The 11,967-nt window shown below is 36.5% G+C and overlaps 1 long non-coding RNA gene across 1 annotated transcript; it reads left to right on the top strand.

Annotated features, from left to right (window-relative positions):
- Nucleotides 1-6,004: 6,004 nt before the first annotated feature.
- On the top strand, nucleotides 6,005-9,306 carry LOC113318749. Its single transcript, XR_003344793.1, has 2 exons — nucleotides 6,005-6,886; nucleotides 7,661-9,306. It is a non-coding gene; the product is annotated as an uncharacterized LOC113318749 (long non-coding RNA).
- Nucleotides 9,307-11,967: the final 2,661 nt, after the last annotated feature.

The following is an 11,967-nucleotide window of genomic DNA, read 5'->3' as shown; positions in this document are numbered from 1 at the left end:
CTTTTCATGGAAGGTCATCATGAAATTTTATTATGATGAAACCAAAATAAAATTTGATGAAATCAACATTTAAATTTGGGATTTTTGTATTAATTTTTAAAAGTTTGGGATTTTTGTATAAATTTTATTTACGATGGAGTTTTAATGGATCCCAACATTTGAGTGGGATTTTTGTACCGCAAGTTTGGTCACCTTGGGTTTTTATGACTAGTTTTGTTATCTAAAATAAAATAAAAAAAAGATATTTTGGGTCAAAGACTCATAGTGCTTGAGAAACCTGTGATGTTGTCCAAGGTTCGAAAAACGGGTCACGGCCCAGGTCACAGGTACTAGGCGTGACCGTTATAACATGTTTTGACGGGTGTGAGCACGTTTTGGGTCAAAAACGCGTTATATAGGAATAAAACGCGTTTTTTTGACGTTCTTTTAAAATAACGGGTGTGATAACGGTTAAATAAGAAAAATAAATAATTTGTGATATGAATTTCCTATGTAACCGTAATTACAGCTGTGAAAACGGTTATAACGGGTCTAAATAACGTTGTTACTACGTTTTTTCATTTTTTTTGGTTTAATTTATTTATTTGATTTGTTATTTATTTGTTTATGGGTTTTTAACATACAAATTTATGGATACTAATGTCGGAGAAGGTACATCACAGCGTCCACAGGCCTCTATGGACATACCTAGTTCTTCAATGCGTACACCACACCAAGCACCTAGGATGTCTGTAGATATGGGAGGACAATATAATACTAATAGGGATTCTCAACGTAGCATGGCGAATTTTGGGAGAAGTAAAACATGCCGGGAAAAAGTTGATTCTTCTGTTGGACAAATATTGTTCAAATAGTAACTGACAAATATTTGATGAGTATTTGATGAGTTTGTTCAGACCGGTTATAGAAGATATTGGTCCGACAAATATTGTTCAAATATTAACTGATCAAGGATCCCAATTCAAAGCCGCAGGTAACTATTACAACTTAATTTAATTACAGTTGTTTATTTTTATATATTATTAATTCATTTCTCATTTTGTTTTAATAGGTATGAGATTGGGCATAGAGTATGGTACATTTTTTTGGGTACCTTGTGCAGCTCATGTGTTGGATTTAATGTTGGAAGATACTGAAAAGTTCCCCTTTGTTAAAGGTGTGATTTCAGAAGCTAGAAAATCAGTAAATTTATTTTAATCATGGTTGGGTTCTTGCTAGATTCAGACAACATTCTGGGGACGCAATCTATTGCGCCTGGCTTAACAAGGTTTGCGACAAATTTTATCGCAATCAAAAGTATCATTGATCAACGTAATGCAATCGAGAGTCTTTTGTAGACCAAGAATTTGTGAACTCGACAGAAGAAAAAACTCGTACGGCTAAAGATGTGAAAAACATTATTTTGAATGAGATGTTTGGCACACATGCCAAAATGCATGCATGTGGTTGGTCCTTTATTGAAAATGATCCGTTTCTTGGATTCACTAACTACCATGGGTTATTTGTTTCTATGCACTTGCTACATGTGTGGAACTATAGAAAGGGGTTTTGGATAAAACTCTAAATAATTTCTATTGTACGTGTAATTAACCGACGTGGAAAGATCAGTTGAGTTCTTCTCCTCTCATATGCTGCCGCGCATTTTCTGAATCCTATTATATCTACAACCCAGCAGCCAATCTCATCAACAATGAAACTACTCTCAGCCCCAAATTTGTCTCAGTGAAGTTATATCAAAAATGATTAGTAGCCCTCAAGAACAAGCGACATGCATGCTAAAGGTGTGAATTTTTATTAACAATTAATTTCGTAATTATATGAATTTCTATTCACAGTTTTGATATTTTAGGCGGGAAGAATGCAATGATGCAAGGCCATTTGCATCACCATCAGCAAGATTGGCTGCTCTGCAAGGTGATCCTGTAAGCTGGTGGTTGTCATACGGTGCTCAGTTTCCATCACTCCAGAGGATCGCGGTAAAGATACTAAGCCAGACAAACACATCGTCTGGATCCGAGAGGAATTGGAGTGTGTTTGAAAGAATTCACACCAATCTACGCAACCGTTTAGTTTCGTCAAGAATAAACGATTTGGTATATGTTCAGTATAATTAAGATTGGAGAAGCAAAGAGTTCAAGGTAAAGCAAAGCGACATAACATCGATGTCCACGATGTTCATAGCCTGCTGACAGATGAAAATATGCTTGATTGGATAGCAGGGGATGATGAAACACCAGTTTTACCTCAGGAAGAACATTGGTTAAATGAATTGGAAGAGGAAGCAGCTAATAATCCAGAGCCTCTCCCTCCACCATACGAATGGCATGATCCAGAAGTTGAAATCTCATATCAAAGGTTGCCAGTGAGTAACTTTGTTTATGACTTTGGTAACCTAACATTTGGAGACAATACACAAGGTCATGAAAATGAAAATCCCATATACAATTCTCATTATACTGAAGATCGTCCAGAAGAAGATACCCGAGGAATTAATGAAGAGTATAATTTCAATATTAATATCAATAATGAAGTAGATAATCGTAATGATAATGAGGAAGAAGACTATGGTTATGAAGATGACGATATTGTTAACTACGACAGCCAAATGCATTACGCGAACCAATATGAGGCGGAGGAAGAGGAGGAGGAATCAACTGAGAATCGTCGAGAAAACAGAAAATACTTGAATAAGTCGAAAAAAAATGCTGGTACAAGTTGGTTTGTCTAAGTTTAAAATTTCAAGCACTACTGTCACTAGGTTACTTATTGTAAGTTTATAAAATTTGAAGTGTTTAATGATTATTTATGAAATTTTAGTTGTAAGTTTGAAATTAAAAATTGTATAAGAATTTCTCCAACTAAAATTTTTTTTCCTTAAAAACGGGTTTAACCGGTATGAAAACGGAAAATACGGTGTAAAAAACGTATGTTAAAATGTTATTTAGAAGAAAAAAACTGAAATATTAATTTTAGAAAAACGGTAATCACAGGTGTGAAAACGGTTATAACGGGTCTAAATAACGCCATTTTTTCCTATTTATCGGTGTTATTTAGGTAAGCGTGTTGGTGAGCCTCACGGGCACGATATATGGGCGTGAGCGTTATAACGAACGTTTTTTCGGAAAAAACGGCCGTTTTTCAAACCTTGATGTTGTCCAGCCCGGAAAAATTACGACGGGTTATGGTTGCTGCAAATGATTAAAATTGTGCTTTGTTGCAATCGAGAAAGATTCCCCTAACAGACAAAAGATATTCCCCACCCAAACCATGTTTCCTATAATTTTAGGATACACACAATACAACACCCATATGGCCATGGCCAAGACCTAAATTTAAGTCTAATCCTAGTAGGCTAAAAGCATGGTGGTGTTTAGCAGCTTTATGCAAGTTGGATTGATATGAGAAATTTTCACGTCTATTTGCAACACTAACGATCCAAGACCAGTCAATTCGTGGATAAACCCGAGAATTGTATTCACATGGTGATAGTAAAATCTTCACCAACTTGGTAAATTCAACGTGAACAATACAGACCGATCTCAAACAACGAATTTTGCGATCCCGACTGCTCTACAAATAAAACAAGGGAATTTTAACAAAGTGCCACACTTTAGATTCATAAAATGCCATCATTTTTTTCAGAATATATAAAGTGCCACAATCGTTATCAATTCCGTTAAGGCCTACATGATTGGTCATTTATGGCTGACCTAGTCAATTTTTGATGATAGAATTACTTATCTATCCTCATAGTATTACAAGTTTATCATCTCTCTGGTCTATCTGGTCTCCACCTCAAATTGAGTCGAATAAACCGAGATGAGTAAGGATAGAATTACCACAACCACAACTGCTGCGCATCACCACCACCTGTAAAAATCTTTATCTTCTCCTGTTCTTCTTGTCAATCAAGTGTATGATTTCTTAATTTATGAAATCAGGGAAAATTTTGGGGTTTACCAAAATTAGGTTTAAATCACACAGTTGAGGTGGTCTTTAGAATTTGGTTTAATTTTTTTTTCATTTTTTCCGATTTCATATGCTTAATTTTATAGAGAAGGGTCGTCGCTGCTGGTGAAGAAGGGGATATATAGCCGAAGAGATGATGAATTGGAGTTGATGGATTAAGAATACATATGAATAGAGAAGTAAAGAAGACGCCGTTGATGAGAGAAAAATAGATTTTAGGGTTGAATGTATGTTGTTGGTATTGTGCACATGGTAGAACTTGTTGCGTTGAGCTTTAATTAACAGAAGGAAAAAAAGATTTGAAGTCCCGTTGTTGTTGATTGATCAGATGGTAATTGAGCTCACTTCCATGGAATGAATGGGTCTGCGATAGAAAAGGAGTTTTGTGATTCGGAGGAATGGTACTGGTGGTGTTGTGAGATGCTTCTGTGAATGGGTTTGAGTTTGAATTACTGGCTGCAAAGAGGAATTTAGAGCTCAAGATAAAAAATGAATCTGTTTGTATTAGATCGAATCATTACAAGGACAAGATGTGTTTACTGGATGTTGGAGAACTGAAAAGAATGAAGCAGCAGGGAGAGTATAGATGAATGTTAGTAAATTTTCAGGGAAAAATTGCCTGAAATTTGCCTGAGAAAATCCCAGAATAGCAGAAACTCGACCTAATCCTTGTTCTGGTAGGTCAACTCGGCTCCAATGATGCCCCATTCTGGTGAGCCCGATGATCGATCGAACCAGCCAATTCAGACCAGCAATGACTCACACTGTTAAATGGGTTTGAATCAGTCCTAGTTAGATGATTTAGGGGCTTAAATGTCTTTTACTAGGGCTGATTAACTGCCACATAGGCACTAACGGTGAACCGATTTCTCAAAAAAACGGGATGGAAAAAGTCAATAGTGTGGCATTTTATAAATATTAAAAAAACGGTGACATTTTATTAAATATAAAATTGAAAATGTGGCATTTTATTAAAATCCCCATAAAACAATTTGAATGGGAAAATTTACTAGTAGAAAAGCTAGCATTAGAGAAAAAAAGCTTACCAATTAAATTTATAGTTTACTTATCAGTATATGGACTAATCCAAGTTCCAGATGAGATGTAAACATTAAGCAGTGGAAATCTTAGATTAAAAATCTTTCTCATCACCATTCCCTACGTAAAAAAAAAAAAATTCTTCCAAAATCAGTTCTCTCTTTGATTCACCTCTTTTCTCTTTTCGTTTCCGTCCCTTCCTTTCATGATTAAATAAAACATGTCTCTAGAGCAGAATATGAAAGGGGACGACAAAGCAAAAAGAATTTGAGGGGGAACATAAAATGGGAGAGTGCAGAGGTATTTTATATTATTGAGAGGAAAAATCATAGTGAAAATACATATTTTATTCTTTATGATGCTCTATTATTGAATAACCATACGCCATGACCATGATTCTGCCGCAGCCGTTGAACATAAGTAGATGGGGAGGAAGCTTTGTTTTTAAGGTTAGGTTTCTTCTTTCTTTAACTTCCCAGAGATGATAGATGAATTGGAGGCGCAAACTGGATCTACAACTATACTTTTATAAGGATTAGAGATGCCAATACGTGTAGGGTTACACTTCAAACTTTATCATATGGATGAAACGTATTTTGACTTGGACATTTCTAGCGTAGACGGTTGTGATTAATCTAAGGTACAAGTGCAGTGTTTGAAATGGAACAAGTATACTACCCTTTATATGGCCATTTTTTTTTGTAAATTATAAGTGATCATCAATTGACAAAAAAGATTAGATTTTGTTGTCCCAAACTATTTTCAATCAACAATGAAAGGACTAAAGAGCCCCTCCATGTTTTCATGTCTCGTTAAAACTACTGTAAATACAACACAAAAATAAGGGTAACCAAGTAAATTTCGTGGGCAGAAAAAAAGGACACGGAAGTTGGAAATGTTTTAATTGTTGAGGGCTAGTTTAGTCAAACCAGGTTAACTGACCTCAACGTTGCAGTGTCGAATCCTGGCGAACTCCTTTTGTGTTTTTTCCCCCTTCTTCTTCCTTCTCCTTCGTTATTTGTTCTTCTTCGTCCCCAGACTCCATAGAAACTCCACCTTCACCTCGCCGCAAACTAACACCATCACCACCGCCGCAAACACCACCACTATCTTCACCTGCAGCTCTCTATCGACTTAAACACCACCACCACTACCAGTTTCGTCTTCTCTGCCTTTTTCTACAAATCACCCGTACTTTCTCAATCTAAATCTCCGTTCATCAGAACCCAATTTCCACTCTAAATTTCGAATATTCTGTACTCAATTTCGAATTTAGAGTACAGATTTTTGATTTGATTGAATAATTCAATCATCATCTAACTTGTAACCCTAAATACGAAATTGGGTGAATTTTTAATTGATTGAATTACTTTTGAGTTGTGAGGGATTTAGGATTTCTGCAAACTTTTGATTAATCGAAGAAAAATTTGAGGTAAGATTAATGGCGCATATGATAACAATTTGAGGTAAGAATAACGCTGCTAAACCCTATTAGTTTGTCCATCCTTGAAACTTATCCATGTTTTAACTAGCTCATTGAATTTGTGTTTTAACCCTATTAGTTTGTGCATCGTTGAAATCTTAGTTTGCAGTAGAGAATCGAAGATTATATATGAAATTAGGATTTTTGAGTATTGATGTAACGTGAGAAATAGTTGATGTAACGGGTCTTAAAGCATAATTCCATCTTCACATTCCAGCTTGGACTTTTCATCAGTTTTAAAATCACAATGATTGTAATGTTGGTTGTTTAACTGGTTGGTGTGGAGAATAGTGGAGGAGGAGGGAGGGAGTGGTAAAGCAATTTCTGAAGTAGGCTGGTACATACTTGGGGAGAATCAAGAACATGTTGGTCCATATGCATTCTCAGAATTACAAGGTGAGTTGAGTTCTTTTATTAAATTTGTTGCATTCTCTCTTTTGTTGGTGTAGGAATGCTATTTAAAACCCATGTATTTGGTCCTATGTGCTTATCATATCATGTTGAGCAGGATTTTGAGCTTGTTTTGAAAATTCAGTAAGTGGGCATCTGTGAGATGAACTGTATCGTGTGCATTCTCCAGTGCTCACTGGAAGTAACTTTGAAGGAATTCCCATGCTTTTGTTTTGGCATTATTATGGAATACAATATTAATGCCAAAATGTAGTTTCTTTTGTAAAAGCGAATGCAGTAAATTTACTGGCTTTATTTTGTTCTTGAATTTTCTGTACACCAGTAACCTATCAAGGTTTCAGGACAATTGTTACATCTGTATCATGTTCATAATGGTCTTATGAGCTATTGAACCATCTACTTAGTTGTATTTACTTCGCCTGAGCAGAGAATTTGAAGCATGGATACATCTCGGAGTGTATGCTATTATGGGCTGAAGGAAGAATGATTGTAGCTCACCTGACTTGTTAAACTGTATATTTTCTGATTTTTCCTGTTAAGTTGACTACGGATGGGTAGTACTTATCCCAGGTCTGGCTATACCACTATTGCAAGCTGATGATTGGATTTGATCATCGGGATTGAATGTCACTAAAAATGATTGTTTATTTATTATGTATATTCTTGTCTCACGATTTAAAGAGTCGAACCTGAAGCTGGCAGTAAACGAAACTTATTCTGTATATACTATGAGGGTTGATAGCATTCATTATTTTGCAGAGCAACAAGAGTGCCTGAAGCTCATACAGGACAAGTTCAAAGAGGAGATAAACCAGCATATCCAGGACTGCAAGAACACACTCGATGATCTGCAAGCCTATCAGATTGAGTTAAAAAAAAATGCAGAGAAGCAAAGTATGAATATCGACCTTTTATTTTGTTTGAGGCAGTTATGTGGAGTTGAGAACTTGAATGCTGAGACTTGAGAAGTGAATGAAATTGGGAATTTTAGCGACGAAGTAAACAAATTCTAAGTTCGGTAATGAATTTGTTTAATTTCGTTACTGAATCGATCAGTTTATATCGATGCCGTTGATGGGTAATGAATCTGTTTAAGTTCGGCTTGAAATAAAGCTGGAGCATGAACTCAAGAGAAGAAGGATGAACATCAAGATGAGTCTGAATTGCACGAGTCTGTATGGTGCTGTGTAGTTTGTTTGAATGAAGAAAGAGGATCTGGATTTTGAACTGCTTCCATTAACTTTTGTCGATGAATGATGGAATGAGATATTCAAGGTCTGAGAGTTTACAAAGAATTGGAGACTTGGGTTTGAATTAGATTTGTACTTGGCTTGGTTTAGAGACTGTCGGTGACAAGAGATGTGGATTTATCTTGAATTTACGATTAACTGCAGGGAAGGAGGTATGGGAATGATCAAGATAAAACCAGCAGATCATATCTACATAACAAACACAATACACAACACACGTTTGTAAGTCCTGAATGAACTGCGACTAGTTTCTTAATGGAGGAGTTTGTATGGTGAACTGTTGGGCGAGAAAGCCACAAAGAGTAGTTGTTGTTGTTGTGTTGTCTCGATGGGGATTTGAAATTGTTTGAAATGGGAAGAAGGAGCAGCAAGGTGTTGGTGGTGGCTGTGCCCAAGAAGAGTGGATGAGTTAGTGTGGTTGAATTGTGGATTGATGGTCTGTGACCAGGAAGATGCACATGGATTTAGGTACTGGTAGCTGTTGCAGTCAACAGTGAGAAATGAGATTATAAAAAGTAGCAGCAGTAGGAATGGGTGCAGCTGCAATGGAGGCACTCAGTGAGAAATTAGGGATGTAGATGGATTTGCTGTGTTTCTGCAATGGCCAATGGGTTTGCTGGCAGTAAGATACAGAGAAGAACTTGGGTGATGTAGTGAAGGAGTTGATGTATCTGTTGCACCTAGAAGACGGAGGAACGAAGAAAACTCTGTTTGCGTCACCAACTTCTCAGAAGATACTCGCGAGCCTGACATGCTTGATCTATTCGGAACATTTGGTGCTATCAGTCATGTTCATGTTGCTGTAGACCAGAGGACTGGCATTAGTTGAGGATTTGGTTTTGTAAACTTTTGTGAACAAGGAAGATGTTGAGAGGGCGATTCACAATCTCAATAGGTACGGTTATCACAATCTTATCCTCGGAGTAGAATGGGAGACTCCTAGGGGAAATTCGAACAAAACAAGACGCATGTACCTCATTTCCAATCTTAAAATTACTCTAGAGTTGGGTGTTACTTTCTGATTCGCACATGCTATCCGTTTTCAGTGTTATCTAATTTCGTATTTTTGTCATCTAAAGGTTACCACACTACTTTTTTTTGGGTGTTATTTTTGTTTGAACATCTCTTTTACAAAAAAAATTCCCTTTAGTTCTTCGGTCGGTCCCTCCCACCGTGGCAACGGTTGTACTAGTCATAATACCTGTGGAACAAGTAGACGGTTGTGATTATGAAGGTGCAGTCGTAATATAAATTGGCGAATTTTATGGGAGATTAGGAATTCGGTGGATTTGTTTTATCCCATATGATGATCTGAGATTCCGAGTGAAAATTCACATAATTCCACACTAAATGGCTCTGTTTTTTCTATAGTTGCTTCGGCTGACACTTTATATATGTTGCATTGGGCAAGGTATAAATATGGCCTTGTGGGTATGAATCTTTGGATATTGTGTTGCAAGCATGAATCTTGTACATATTGCGTGTTTGGATTTAACAATTGCTGTGCAGGATGACACTACATAACGGTGGACAAAACATGAGCAGAGGAATTAAGCTCTTCTTTAACAGATAGAAATATTAAGCAATGGAATTCAAATATTGAAGATTTCAATATCTAAAAAAACATCATAGATAGATCTTTTCATAATTTTATTATGGTTCCATTTTACTTTATTTTTTTCAATTGGTTCACCTATAAAAAAGAAATCTTCCTTTTCCAGTAATCACTTTTTTTTTCCTTCATTTTTTTCTCTTTTACTCTGTAAAAGATCTTCGTCTTCAGTTTTTTTTCTCCACCATTACTCATCTCTTGAAGAATTTCAAGTATTAGAAGAAAAAGTTAAGACTAATCAGAAGATTCACAAGAACAATATAGACCAGAAAAATTATAGTGGTGTAAGTGCAACGTATGCCTGCATTAGTGTGTCGTAGTACTTATGTCTTGCTCCTTTGATTATTTTATTTTTGTTATTTGTTTGCTTTTTGACGTCGTTTCTGCGCTCATATATCTTGCTTTAAAGTTTAGGTGGACACATCAAAGGAACCAAGAATTTGCATCGGAGGGGTAGTTTTTTTGTTTTTGTTTTTATTTATTTTTTGCTTGCTTGTTTGTCATATGTCCCGATTACAATAATATAAATGTCACAAAAGTATACAAAGTGAAAAGGGTGCTAAACGCTGCTTTTCATTTCCTGTAGGAGTTAGGTATTTTAGCTTGGACCGACAATTATGTATAATAAAAGATGTTATTATTAGCCGCGGAAGGCTACCAAATTTTTTTAAATGTTATTTTCTACATCTTCACATAAGATCATGAAATTATGAACTTCACTGGAGATGCAGATACAAAATTACAAATTAACCAAATTATAAACATCAATTTTATATCGAATTCTCACATCACGTCAACCAATTAGACATAAAATCAAGCAATAAACCAACAAATTACAAACGTTAAGTTTTACGTGAAGTTAAAATGTTAAATAGAGATAACGTTAAGCTAAAAATGTTTTTCTCGGCTTTACCATGGCCAAAACAAACTTCTACAAATTCTACTAGGGTGAGTCGTACTTGCTTCCGTGGGACCATGATAGCCCAACGCAATTTTTATTTTATGTCCGCCAATCTAGCCATCACCATCATTGATGCAGCCGACTACTCCAATTGAACCAAACACCTCCACGAAATCCAGAATCCAACAGCCTCACCACCACAGGAAACCCATTGCAGTCGCTTCCTCTAGCTAACAAACTCGTACAAAATTAAGCCAATTTTGCCAACACACGAACCAAATCTGATCTTCATTCACATCTAAGCCATCATTCATCTGCAGCTCCGCCATTGAAAACTACATAATCCATTGCTTCACCGTTGCAATCCTAAGCATACATCTAACGTAATGCAGTAGCTTCTCATACTCCACCAGACTCATCTGCACATCCATTGATTATAACCACTTCAGATTTTTGCCAGCAGCAACGACAGAATAATCCGTAATATTCTCTCGTAACCTTGAAAAACATGACTAAAACTCTTCCGTTACTGCTCCCAGTTCCTGCAACTCCCATACACAACTGCCCATAAACCATATAGCAGCAACAACACCTGCAACTCCCAGCTCAGATTGAGCTCAATTGCTGAAGCAATCTTCATTCAACCACCATTCCCTGTAACCACACATTAATTCATCAGCACCACAGTGCAACCAACACTAATTTCTCTGCCTCAACTGAACACTACTTCACTGCATTGCATACCCTTGTGCTTGTCATGTCTGAACTTCAATTAGCAAACCAAATCCCATTGAAGCTCAAATCGATGGCAACAACAAACATTTCCTTACTGTTTCAACAAATTACACAAACTATCACCACACATCATTACCCATCATTTATAACACTATATAGATTCCTTCTTGCAAGGTACAGAACAAAATCTTCATCAGCTTAAGCGAAATTCTACAGACTTCCCTTTGAGCATCAGCACTAAAACCATTCTCTCCATACACGTCCATTAAACCTGGCAATAACACACATCTATAGACTTCCCTTTGAGCTCCAGAATTCGCCTCAAACCCATCTGCCATACATACAAATCCAGTTCAAAACCTGCAAAGCAATCCACCAAATTCCATGGAAAACATCCACAAATTGGTTCAAGCATTAGTCGATCAGGCCCTTAAACGAACACATGGTGTGAATAAATCTGGTAATGAAAATATATCCCCTTTTTTGATGTTGTACGGACCACCTTCAACCTGCAATTTCACATGCAGTAAACCCCTTCATAAATTCCCATGAAAATGGTCAGTAACAA

The sequence above is a fragment of the Papaver somniferum genome, chromosome 10, assembly GCF_003573695.1.
Source record: "Papaver somniferum cultivar HN1 chromosome 10, ASM357369v1, whole genome shotgun sequence".
NCBI lineage: Eukaryota > Viridiplantae > Streptophyta > Magnoliopsida > Ranunculales > Papaveraceae > Papaver > Papaver somniferum.
This window is presented reverse-complemented; position numbering and strand designations above follow the sequence as displayed.